Source organism: Phasianus colchicus, chromosome 2, assembly GCF_987193195.1.
Source record: "Phasianus colchicus chromosome 2, bPhaCol1.hap1.1, whole genome shotgun sequence".
NCBI classification, from domain to species: Eukaryota; Metazoa; Chordata; class Aves; order Galliformes; family Phasianidae; genus Phasianus; species Phasianus colchicus.
The window spans coordinates 28,780,065-28,793,478 of NC_143437.1; the positions used below are offsets into that span (position 1 = coordinate 28,780,065).

Below are 13,414 nucleotides of genomic sequence, written 5' to 3' on the forward strand. Positions count from 1 at the left end.
ACTCCCTAAAACGACCAGATTTCACACTTCCCAGCAGCACTGCAGACCTTGTTCCAAGAACACCAGTATCTTCCAGAAAGCTTTGCCTTTCAGTATTGGTATGATTTCTGGAAAGCAGATGCACTGTAGACCCCAGCTACTTTTTATTTTACCACTCATGTGGAAGTAATTTCTTTTTTTTTCCTGGTTAGAGAGTCAATGCAGCAAAACTCCTCCCAGTTCTACAACATATGTATAATACCTTATGCAGCCTTCTATCCATCCTGTCTTTCACGTTATGTCTAATAAATAAAATGTCTCCAGCTCAAAGCTGGGGAAATGGCATGAAGACCATTTCCATTACTTCTGCAATGCCTTCAAAAGAGTAAGCTGCAGGCCCAACCCCAAATTACTGGAAAAGTAGAAAAACCCTGGCACCAAGTCCCATCTTCCTGACACAACACATAACATCTGACAAGAACAAGCAACAGGCATGCTTCTGTGTAGTCCTCATTCATCTCAAAGTTTCTGCCTCAGATGACAGTGGGGCAGTGTACCCTGGGGCTTAAGAAGCATTGCCTGGCACATTATCCATACGCAGTCCTAAGTGATTTTCTCAAAACAGCTGGTGGAGAAAGAAAGATTGGCTTAAAGCCAAATTTCTTCACTTGATGCAAATATCAACCCCCTTCAGTACTAATTTGGCATTCCTCAGCACAGACACACTCTGCTTTTGAAATATTTACTTTCCTTTATTTCATAACCTTAAGAAAATTTTGGGAAGAATGAGAATTGTTTAGGTTTTTTTTTTTTTTTTTTTTTTTTTTTTGTCCTCCTATGACAGCAGAAATGTATTTATAGCTAGGAACTGGAGGACAGTTCTCACGTGGCTGCTGAAAATTAAAACAGCATGTAGGGTTTTGTTTTGTTTTGCTTTTATGCCTTTGCACTACAATCTTTCCCAGCGTTCCCTAAACCCATGTTATTGTAACCAGAGCCACATTTTGCATTGCTACAATTGCAGGGTTATGTAAATTCCAAAGGCTTTAAAAGAAAGAGCCCGGAGATCCTGCTCCGAGCCATAGGGAGGTCGACGCAAATAGTTGTGCCCAAAATCGAGGGAGAGGCAAAGGTATTCAAAAACTACCAACAGATAGGAAATCTAAGTCTCAAGCTCAGCATGAACCTGATGTTTCTAGACCTTTTAGAACTTACTGTTTTCCTTCAAATTGTTCTCTCATTTTCAGCATTGTGCTTTGCCATTACAAAGAAAAAATGTCCTCTCATTGGTACATCTCAGACCATTTTATCCAGGAGCATCAACAATAGAAAGTTCTACAAATACAAACTACTGCAGACTCGAGGAGTTGTATTTACAATTAAAAAGAAAATTACACAAAAAAACACAAAACACAGCAAAAGATCAAAGAGTTTGTACCTGACCACTGAGAAATGTACCTACTTTATAGAAAGCAGTGTGGGAAGAATTGTGGTACAGGTTGCACATCTGAGTGCCTCTGAGTAACCAAGTTTTAATGCTGACTCTGGCTGTGCATTTCTGTGTGGGCATGGGCAAGCCAATTCTTGTTTCTGACTCTCTAAAAGAGGGATAATAGTGCCTGACTCAGAGTCATTGCCAGATGCCTTTGTGTGAGCTCGTCTTAGGGCCTAGTGTTTAGACAACTCAGCTAAATGAGAAAAATATTTAGTCCACTTCTGCAGTCCTGTTTCTGTTTCAGTTCTTAAATCAACACTAGTTGAACTGTGACACCATATGAAAACCTAGCCTACATTATTACTGAAGTATGTAGAGGTTTCATACTGCTCAGTGCACCTGGATCACTGGAGCATGCAACGGAGAACTTGGGAACTCCTATACTTCTGCAGAGGTGTAGCCAGAACTCCCTAGCACATTCAGCTGACGCATAAGGAAGGATGGTTCTGTGGCCCTGCTCCAACATACTGCTTTCTATAGTTTTAGAGTTTTCCAGACAACCTTAACCTTAGTGCAATGGATATGAAAAAGCAGGGCTTGCTGCATCCCTTGCACCACCCAGGAATGACAGTTGGTAAGATCTCAGGAAAGTAACCAAGAAGCACTGCCTCACCCCACTGCTGTGTAGGCTAATGCCAAGCCAACATATGAAGGGACATTCCAAGCAATTCCCAAGCTGTGATATTTTAAAAACAATCATTACAGTGGAAAAGATGACCTCATCTGCAGATAATAGCCCCTACTCTGCTGGTAGTTACTGCTGCTGCACAGGTACTGATAGCTGCTGTTATGAAAGTGTAGCTGTTTAAATCTTATTTAAGAAATACAAGACCCATCTGCACAGCTTAGAAGTTTCTATCAGTTCGTCATATTCATTTATTTACTTGGAGCCAGGAAATGCTCCATAAAGCTCTGATCCTGGCTGTCACTGTGACCTTGGCAAGCGACTGAATGCCTCTGCACCACCCACAACTCCTTTTGAAGTCAGCTGATGATGTGGATACTGAAGAATTCTGAAAACCCAAGCTCTAGAAGGAAAAGCCTTGTCTGCTACAGCAGAGGTGTTCTGGATCTCATCACAGATTATACAAAATTTGAAGATAAATACCGAAGGATCTATTGCTAAAGAATATCTATGTAAATGTGGTACGTTACACTGGCCCAGTGTAACCACACTCCCAGAGCAGCGGAGTCTAAGGAATCCTAAGGAATCATTCTGAACCTTTTTTTTTTTTTTTTTTTAAAAGGGGACAGTTTTTTTAATGATCTTAAGAGTCTGCAGGGGATCAGAGACAACTAGCCAGAAAACAAACAGAAACCAGAAATTCAAGGTAGTTATATTAGATAGTTTCCCATTCACAGAGTGCCTCATGACAAATATCTGAGAATCACACATTTTACTGTACAAAGTAAAGTACTGACCAAAATTGTTAATTCACCATGTAACTTGTAACCTAATACTCTAAACTCTTGAATCCTTACCTTAAAGATGACTAGTTTAGTGCTCTGTGGAACACAGGCAAGAAACTTTTATGCCATATTGATATGAAGTTCCTCAGATTCCAGTCTTGAACCTGCATCAAACATCATACATTCCTCTAAACAATCAGTATTGCTTCCTATAGACTTTGGTCTTTTGTCCAAGTATTAAGCAAGGTGAAGCTTGCTTAGCTTTTAGAACTTGAGAAATATGCAGCCTGTAATTAACGGCCAAAGAGCAGAGCAGCTCTCATCTACAGCTCATCTGTTTTCCTGAATAAACAAAGTCCTTCCTTCCCTTCTATGCTTGCGTATGCTCTGACAGATGCTACTTGGCTCAGCACAGTGAACAGAGCAGGCAGGACAAGGGGCCACTTAGTCAGCTCTGTGACATCATTTGCCAGCAGGAGACCTCCTATAGCTGGCACAGTCCAAACAAAGCATAAAATCAAAAACACTAATAAACATAACCACTTAGACTCCTTGATACAGCTGACAGGCCTGATGAAATAGGAGTACAATGAAATCTTCCTACTTATCCCTAATTGCAATAATAAAATGAAAGGCCTGCGTTGGCCCAGTGACTCAGTGAGATGAGTTCTGGTTAGACGCATTTTGGATTCTCAGGACTATCATGTTCCACAGGTAAAGAAAGAAGAACAAAAGGAAAGAACAGCTGTGAGTGTACAGATAGGAGGCATATGGTGAGGAAAAAAGTCAAACAAACAAACAAAAAAACCATCATAAGCAGAAACATTCTAATACTCTCTAATTATGTAACTCAGGTGAGCTGCATATCATCCTCCAAAAAGCAGACTTCTCTTATCCTCCCTCCTTGCTGCAATCAGCTACACCCAAAAATATCTGGAGGGAAAATGACATCTGACACAGCCATGGTAAAAATGACCCAAACTAAGAAGTGGCAACTCTGAGGGTGTGGGAAAGTCTGCAAACAAATCACTGGGTGTGTCAGATATGCAGACACTCATATAATGCAGTGATTACTGTGTCTTTCCTCAGTGAATATGTAAAAGTTGGTGTTTCAAGAAGCATACACACTGACCAATGAACAAACTCAAGCCTCAGTGCATTTGCCTAGGAGCTGTACAACAGACTGTGAACCCAAAGGTTCATGTCATGAAACACTCTGAAAATAATTGGAGTCCAGGTGATAAACGAGTCCAGCACAGCATCTCCTGCTACACAGGGATTATTTAAACTGTTTCTGAGTATCACAGAACCGGGGAAACTGCTTGCTATTTATTTATTTATTTAAATTGGAGAGAGAGCAAGAGCTTCACTGTGTCTACAGGGCCCAACATTTCCCATCCTTTCAACATTACAAGGTACAGAGTGTATAACCCACAAATAAGGCTCTAGAAACAAGGCTCTGAAACTTCAGTGATAAATTCAGCTTTAGAAGTCCAAATGCAACTATAGGAGCTCGTGGACTTAGGGTCACACAGTTTAAACAGAAAACCTAAAAAATACAACTCACAAAGTCATGCAGCCTGTTCCATTAAAAACAAGCAGGTAGATGTGTAGATAAACAGTTAACACATAGGAAAACACATATCCTGACATGTGCAAACAGCCAATGGCGATTAATAGCAGTGGCCATCCTACTGAAGCAAGCTACAGATTAAAATAGGGGTATTTTCCATTTCTCTGGAATTGCTGTCCTTAAGTTTGGGACCAAATTGCTAAGCGCCCTCTAGCTTCTTTGTGAATTAAGTTTATTCTTGAGAGAGCAAAAGAATTCACAGCAATCCCAGTGCCAATTCATCATAGCTCAGAGACACACTTCCTCAGCAAGCTATTTGGATCAAAGACTTGAGGCAACATCCCTGAAAGAAAAGAGAAGGCAAAACACAGAGGAGGCTTTTTCACCATCTGCTTCCACTTCAATTTGCTGCGCTCCCATGTCACCACAGGCTGTAGGATGGTCAATTGGATTCTGTGTCATGTGCATTCATAGGACTACAAGGTCATCACATCCTGTTTCCTACAGGCACAGACACCACATAACAGACATGCAGTCCAGCAGACTTCACAGCACTTTTATCCCAGAAGCATCGCATACTGACATAGGATTTTTCAAGTGAATAGAGAGAAGCAAAATTATATAAGTTTTATAGCCTAAAGTGAGGCAACTATTTTCACTGAGTTTAAAAGCAGCTGACAACGAGGCTACATAATGCATTTCATTGTTTAAAGGCAAAGTATCACCTCCCTGATCTTTGACCTATGATGATATGATCATAGTTTAGCCCATTATGAATGTTCATGCTGTCTGAATAAAAAATACATACAGCTACAAATAATAGTTTTTTGTTTTTTGTTTTTTTAATCTGAAAGCAAAAACAAAAAATATTGATGTGTATGTAATATGAACTGTAGGTGAAGATTCAAGTCTGGTTCTTCAGGTATCTGTCAATTCATTGTGCAAAAATAAAGGCTAGTAATTGAACAATTAACTTTCAAGTCTGATGAAGCAGCATTCTTAAACTGCTTTTTATGAAAAGTGCAATGATACCATACAAAAATGTTAATATGTTATATTAGATCACCTCTAGTTTGTATTTACAGTAGGCTTTTTCCTGGATAAGGCTCCCATTTCACAGTAGTTTAGCTACTCCAACAGATGTGAAAATCAGAAAGAGTATGGGCCTCTGGAGATGTCCCAATAGATGTGGGCACACTAAACATCACCACCGTAAGTAAGCGGAGGATGAGGCAGTGAGGAGTTGCTAATTTTTGCCTCTGTTTGAACATAAAATCTGTCACAAAGGGCACAGTTGGACATTTATGGCTTAACACGTGCCCCACAGCAGGTACCTGAAACTATTCTAGATAAGCCCAGGCACAGCTGGAAAACAGTTCATGGGTCCCCCCAGGAAAATTTCACCTAGTCAGAAAATGCATCTGTTTTTCTCCCTATAACTTAGTAATGGTAAGTGCCAAAGACTTCGAAACACTCAGACTGCCTGAATCCTGCTGATGATGAAAGACTAAGGTCAAGCTTTGTACTTCTGTCATTGGCAACACATTCTGGGGCCTCTACAACTGAGCCAGAGGAATTCACTCATTGGGATGTCTGACCCTTAGGGCAGTAAAAGTATGAAACAAGCAATGAGGGCAAGTTCATATCTCAGTAGGGCACAGTTGGAAGACAGTACATATTGGCAGGGCCCTAGCGTGGTTATTGCTCTCTCCCTGTATAGCAGTGCAGGAGGATGCTGACAGATCAGAGCACAGACTAGAACAAAACCAACTGTCTCTCTGTGCATTCAGCTGTTAGAAACAGTTTAATTGGTTCCCGCTGTATATACGGCTGCAAAAGTAGCAAAGGACTAAAGTCCCCTCATGTTTGGTCAAGATCTTGCTTTCTTTCATCTGTTGTGCAGATGCTGATGGGGTCACCTGCCTGGAGGGGGTCAGGATTCTGCCAAATGGATTTAAGCAGGGTACTCACAGTCCAGGCATCCCAACTTAATGGCCAGTGACTCAGTGAGAAAACCAAGACTGTCTGCACTAACTGATGGCCCCATTCCTGACAACATTTGTAAGGAAGAACAATATCCTGACAAACCCTATCTACAGTTTTGTGCTGCTAAATCAAACAAATAAACTCATTCCACCTAGTTAAGGCAGATCTCTTAGAAGTAATCACTACTACAAATACATGAGTTCTGTATCCTTAATGCAGGCAAAAACCCTAACTGAAGGATGGAGAGGAAAAAAAAAAAGAATTAAGGATTATGACTAGAAGCTTTGGAAAGCATAGAAATCAGGGAGTGAGAAACAAAGGGAGGAGTACACATCCTATGTAATAGGGTGATGGTATCCTGGGATACATTAAAAAGAACATGGCCAGCAGGTTGAGAGAAGTGATCTTGCCCCTTCATTCTGCCCTCCTGGAAGGAATCCAGCAGAGGACCACATAGATGATTAAGGGCCTGAAGCATCTCTCTTGCAAAGAAAGGCTGAGTAATACGTTAAGTCTGGGGAAAAGACTAAGAGGGGAACAGGGAGCTGATTAATGTTTATAAATATCTAAAGGGAGATGGAAGGCAAATGAGCAGGGCTAGGCTCTTCTTAGTGATGTGCAGTGATAGGACAAGAAGCAATGGCCTGAAACTTGAACACAGGAAGTTCCATACAAACATGAGGAGCAATTTTATGGAAGAGTGACAGAGCATCAGAACAGGTTGTCCAGAGAGGATTTAGATTCTCCTTCTACAAAGATATTCCAAATCTCTCTAGATACCTATCTGTGCACCTATTGCATGGTACCTGCTCTGGCAGGGAAGGTGGTCTCTATGATCTCAAGATCCCTTCCAACTCCTGCAATTCTGTGATAAATTTGCATTTTGGAAAATGTGTAACTTTTGTCAATATATGATTTGCCAACAAGGCAGGAGACAAAAAAAAAAAAGATAAAAGCACTCTCAGACTATAATTGCCATGACTTTGTCAAACTCTGACCTACATGCAATGAGAGTATGCATATGGTAGTACAGACTCCTGTCAAGTCGCAGGCATCTGAATAGGCAGTGCCTCAGTTTCACAGAGAGCTAAATCCATTAATAGCTCTAATTTTTTCCAAAGGAAAGTGCTGAATGCAAAGAATAAAATGCTAACATTATAAAACCTCTTTCCTGTGTCCTCACATAGCATTATAGTGGACGATTGCAGACAAGAATACATTCCCTTGGTTTAACCCCTAATGGCTAAATAGGAGATTGCTACACCTCTGTAAGAAACAATTTGGCCAGTGAGTATACCATACCCACAGCATTCAAGGGCTTGATCTTAAATCAATGGAAAGTAAAAGTGCTATGGCTGAAGATTTATTGACTACATATTTACAGGGAGGGATTAGACCGTTATAACATAACAGGGAATAGCATTGTGTTAGAGGGAAAACAAGTTATATTATGTTATACATTAGAAATGTCCAGGACATTTCTACATACAAATAAATATATGCAAGGATACTTATAGAGCTCTACTGTAGTTTCATTGCATCTTGAAAAGGTTGCTTTCTTTGACAAGGAAATTAGGAGAATTGGCAGGCTGATACAGAGCAACATGGAATTCCCACATATTTCTGTCACAACTTTGAGAGAAAACAGATGACAGTGTAGGACCAAGAGCGTGCAAATAGATTAATGATTTTTCAAGACCAGCCTGAAACATCTAAAAATAGCCTTAATTTTTTTTTAAAAGCCCTGAGTTTTCCTGGAAAATAGAAGCACCCCAAATATTTGTTAATTATGAAAAAACAGCAACAATCATGCAGTTGATGAGTACACTTTACGAAATATAAAAATTTACAGAAATATTTTAGCTCAAGAGAAGATTTGAAACATTTCTAAAAATATTGGAAAAGCAAATTAAAGAGCCGATGAAATCCTTTGTACAAAAAATTGACAATGTTTGTAATCCAGATTTGAACTGGGAAACAGAGAGAGCTGGCAGTCACTTTCTTTAACTGACAAGAAGATTGAGACAGTACCACAAATGAAGGTATAATTTCTCCATGGTCATCCTTGACATTTAAAGGACTCAAATATTTGAACAAATTTGTGAAGATTTATATGTACCTGGTCAGTTTCCTCAGCCCAAATCTTAGGGAGATGACTTTCTTACTCTTACAACAGCTGAAATGTCAGAGAATCTTCAGTGTTGTGCCTCTTAGAAACCACAAGAATATAAAAATTGACTACAGCTAGTCAGAACTGATGTCCATCTAAACCAGTACTTTATCTCTAAATAACAGGCAGCTGCAAATAGTTAGGGAAAGCAAGCTAAAATACCATATATAGTCTGATCCTACTCCTGCTCAGTTCTCTTAGTTGTTTAGAAGATGGGAATACAGCCAGTTTATCATATTTAATAGCTACTAGTGGACAGATTCCCTAAGATTTTTCATCTCTTCTTTGTCTTGGGAAAAGGGAGCACTACCACATGACATTAAAGCCTTAGAATGTAACGTTGCATGATTTCTTCACAATCAAACCCAACCCTGATGGTGCCCATTGATAGAAATATTCTTTTCCCCTATATTTGTGTGCATTTGTGTATTAAGTTTATGAAAACTCCCTAGGAGCTCATCTTCTGGTCAGATCTTGAAAGGTGAAACTGGACCTGATTTTCTTATAAAATGACTATTTTCCTACTGAGTACTGTGCAGTTTCTCTTAAGACTTTGTGCCTCATTAGTTCAATTTTTTAAGCAGCAAAAAAATCCAGAGCTGCTCTAATCAGGTTTGTTTAATACTTTGAATAATAAAAGACATAAGAATAAAAATGCTTCCTTGCTTATACCTTCTTTTAAAAAAAAAAGTAATATGCCAGAGAGACAGGGAAGAGCTTTTGGGTCTCATAGCTCAGTTTTGCCCACAGTTCAAGAAATAGCTGGACTGGCACATACACTGCCTGCATTTAATTCATCTTGGGACACAATAAGAGGAAAATACGCTGAACAAAAACAAATGTGAACTTCAGAGCTCATAAGCAGAAATATCAACTGCAGTGATTAATACTTTGTAGTCAGCAAAACTGGGAAGTGTTCAAGCACTTGTTATTCAGGGAGGGAATCTATTCCTCCCTTACTGCCAAGTTTTTCCTAGTTTCTCAAGGTTAACTCTCCTTCCATTTTCCTGCAGTCTAAACACATCATTATGATCTCCAGCTCCCACTCCTTAAATTCCATTTCACCCCTTTCTCATCTACTTCCCTCTTTCCGCCTTCAGCCTCTAATTCCTAAATCCAGAGAAACCTTATCACTGGTATAAGTCTCCAGTACTCTCAGATTAAATTTTCTACCAAATCCAAGAAACACGAGTTTCTCCTGGTCAGATTTGTTATCCCATGTTGTTCCAAGTCTAGAAAATTCCTACCATTAGGAGATGCCATTTGACACCATAAAGATCATTGAAGAAACCAATACCTCAAGTGTTGAAATACAAAAAAAAAAAAAATTGAAAACAAATCTAACACATAACATGAAATCCAGGCAGCATATTAACAGGACACAAAGCCTAAGGTTAATACTTTGTAGGAAAAAAAGCCAGCTAGATCATTATCAGGCACAATTTTAACACACAGCCCTAAAAATTCTTTAGCCGGCACTGAGAACGGCATTGCTTAGTGTGTGATGCATTTGTGGTCATTGGCTACACGGATCTCAGCAAATCAAATTAAAGTACATCCCGAATATTCAAGAAAAATGGAATGTGAGCACAGGACTGACATACCAAAGCTCATGGGAGCTTCTGGCAACATGGGACATATTCCTCTGTGACTCCACTGCTGTGAAACATCAGTTACTTAGCTGACTTTTACAGAGTTATAGTGTTGTAAAAAGCACGTGAGAAAAATCAAACCCATTATGTAGATTTGCCCAAATCAGTCAGCTAGCATTTCAAAAGCAGCTTATAATTTTGTCTGTCTCAGTTTTCAAGTGTCTTAACAAGACACTAAAAATAAAGAGCCAAAATTACAGGTTGCTTTGCACAACTCGGACCTCAGTTTATCTGGACCAGACTCTGATGTTATTTGAACCTACTCATAATTGAATAAGATTGAATAATGGAATAAGATTCTTGAACAATATGGAATCACAAAAAACTTGCACAGGTACAAATAACAGCAGACTTGCACTGCATGTGCCTCAGGTCACTCACTACCAATCTGAAGATACCAGGGCAAATCCTAACTTGGAATACATTCATCCTGGGTGCATAGGAGCCCCCATACCTATTTACATTGGCTGAGTACCTGCCCTAATAATTCCCATTTAACTAGTTTACACAGCACTATGAAATGTAACATCTACACAGCGCTTATAAGAAAACAAATCCTCAGCCTGATACATGCAGAGTGGTAGTGGCGGTGTTACTTCTGTTTGATAAGTGAAATTGCAGAAATATGAGAAATGAATCACATCTAATGCATGCTAGTATATATACTGCAAATGCAACAATTTAAAGGAGCGTGATATTAGAAAGTATTGCTGGTGAAAACAGAAAAGCTATAAGCAACACACCAATTAACAACATAAAAAAAAACCCACAGGAACATACATGAAAATTCTTTTATCCAATGATAATCAGAGCAGCCAATTTCGTTTTAATTGTGGAATACACTGTGCTTGCCTGGAGGCCGCAGGGGAGGGGAAGAGAGAAGGTCATATCTCCATAGCATTGCCCCAGATTTGAAAATTCACAGTAGTTAAAGCACTGAGAGCCAAAACATGCAACCATCCTTCCCTTTAAGTGTCAGGAAATTGTGTCCCCTGATTGCTCAACAGCTAGGTCAGAAGGCTGGCTTGCAGTGCCTACATAGGTTTCAGGATTTCCACTGGACCTTGGTATTTTATGGTATTACGGAAGATAAAGTAAAACCAGAACAATCTGAGAGATACCTTCAAGACGCTCTTCAGCTCTAGCTGCGTCTCTCTGCCAATAAAATACAGACAGTGCAAACCACATCTGGACTCGGTAAGAAATTTTTTTGACTGACTTCAAGATGAACTGAATGATCTCTCTCATACATGAGGAGCACAACCAAAATAACCAACAGGAACAGCAGCAGACAAGTGATACAGTGTGGTAAGGCCACTGAGCTATCCAGAGAATTTGCTTACTCAGCTCTGTGAAACCATGAGACAGCACTTCAGAACACATAATATAGACCTTTAAAACCTCAGGGTTGCACTGTGATTGTCATGAACTGTAACACAGAACTGCTTTCTATTTTGCAAAGCAAAACTGAAAAGACATCTGCTCTGTATGTATTGCATTTACTCTGCTTAGTTCTAGGGTCAGTGTCTACCAGTGAAGAACTAACCATTCCCTGGCTGATATGACTACATCTAGACTCAAGTATACTGAGTGACAGCCCATTATTTATGTATTTATGTTATAAAACACTGCATATATCTCCTGACAAATCAGTAGCTCCTCTCCCAGTCCTTTTCCCGCCTTCCCCTCAGATGTAGTTTTCACCCTGAGCCGTGACTAACAGCCCACAAGGAACTTCCAAGCTCACAAACCCCTCCAAATAGTGTCACTCCTTAGTGGGATGGCAAGGCAGAGAAAAGAAATTCTGAAACAGAAAGGAACCAGTCAGCTTAACGGGCTCCGCTTCTGGAATTTTCTCATTAGTCCTTCTTTCCTTCCTCTAGCTTTCACCCGCTCTCTATATATTAGTTTTATACTGGCCAATACACTTGAACAGATCAACTAAAGAACACTTCTTGATTCTGCACTCACAGGTACTTGTCTTGACTGTGACAACCCTTGAGCTTTTACTGGGGCAAACATGTTCATTTAAAGTCTACTACATTTGTGTTCACGTTACCAGTCAACATGATTAGGCTGCTGTGAAGAAAATAAAGCAGCTTCTTGGAAAGGAAGGTATTATACTACTGGAAAAAAATCTAATAAGAAATAAATGGGGTTGAGGAAAGGAATTCTGAAAGTCACGATAAGGCAACCCAAATCCCAAACCAAGTCTGGAGGCTTCACTTCTGAAATATATCTCTGCAAAACCTATCTCTGACAACACATGCAGTCAGTACAGTTGCTTTTTCTCCATCTCAGTCTAGCTTGCTTTGCATTGTATGGCATCCCTCAGTGGAGGCTAGATGTGGAATATCTCCTAGCATAGGCTTTCCCATCACATAAGCCACTACAGTGGCTATATCAGCCACTCAGTCATGGAAAGGGACAATCCTATAGTCACTTTGAGCACAGCTAATTAGTTCTCGTTCAATTTCATTTGTCGGGGTGACTTCTGAAGAACTCCCTCCTCCTTCTTTCTTGTTTAATTCCCCCTGCAATCTATTCCAACCCCCTTAGGAGGAAAAGTATTTGCAGACGTATTCCATTACCAAAACAACTCAGCCTACAGAGCAGCAACTTGCAACAGCCTTTCTTGTGACTGCTTGTTGGCTGAAGCCAATTATTAGCAGCTCACACTATATTGTGCAACTCACATAGCTCCTGCTTCTCAGTCCAGCATTGTGTTTATATTTAAGGGCGTCATCTCTCCTTCCAGCACCCGCACAGATCAAGCACACTCTAATTGGCAAAGAGCTTTTTAGCTCTTATTAGCTAAATTGGATCCACACAGGAGGTACCAATCTTCTCCATTCATCTGGGGAAACGAGCTGGTTCTGTCAAGGGTCTGGATAGAGAAAATGTCACTGAAGAGGACAGATGCTTCACCTTATGGGCAGGGGAGTTAGAAGTAGATGATCTTTAAGGTCCCCTTTCATCCTAAGCCATTCTACAGTTATGATTCTATGCTTCCAAGGCTGTTCCCAGGAAGAGCTCACACCTCTCCTGAAGTGGGGAGCAGCCTGGTGGGCAAGGGTGGGAGGGGAGGTAAGATAAATTACATGAATCAAGCACAGAATTTTAGGTGCAAACACCACCTTCTCCTTATG

The 13,414-nt window shown here is 40.1% G+C and overlaps 1 protein-coding gene across 7 annotated transcripts in view; it reads right to left on the reverse strand.

Annotated features, from left to right (window-relative positions):
* Window positions 1-13,414, reverse strand: part of DAAM2 (dishevelled associated activator of morphogenesis 2) — a 207,220-nt gene that overhangs the window by 175,875 nt on the left and 17,931 nt on the right. The gene's annotated exons all lie outside the window — the stretch shown is intronic.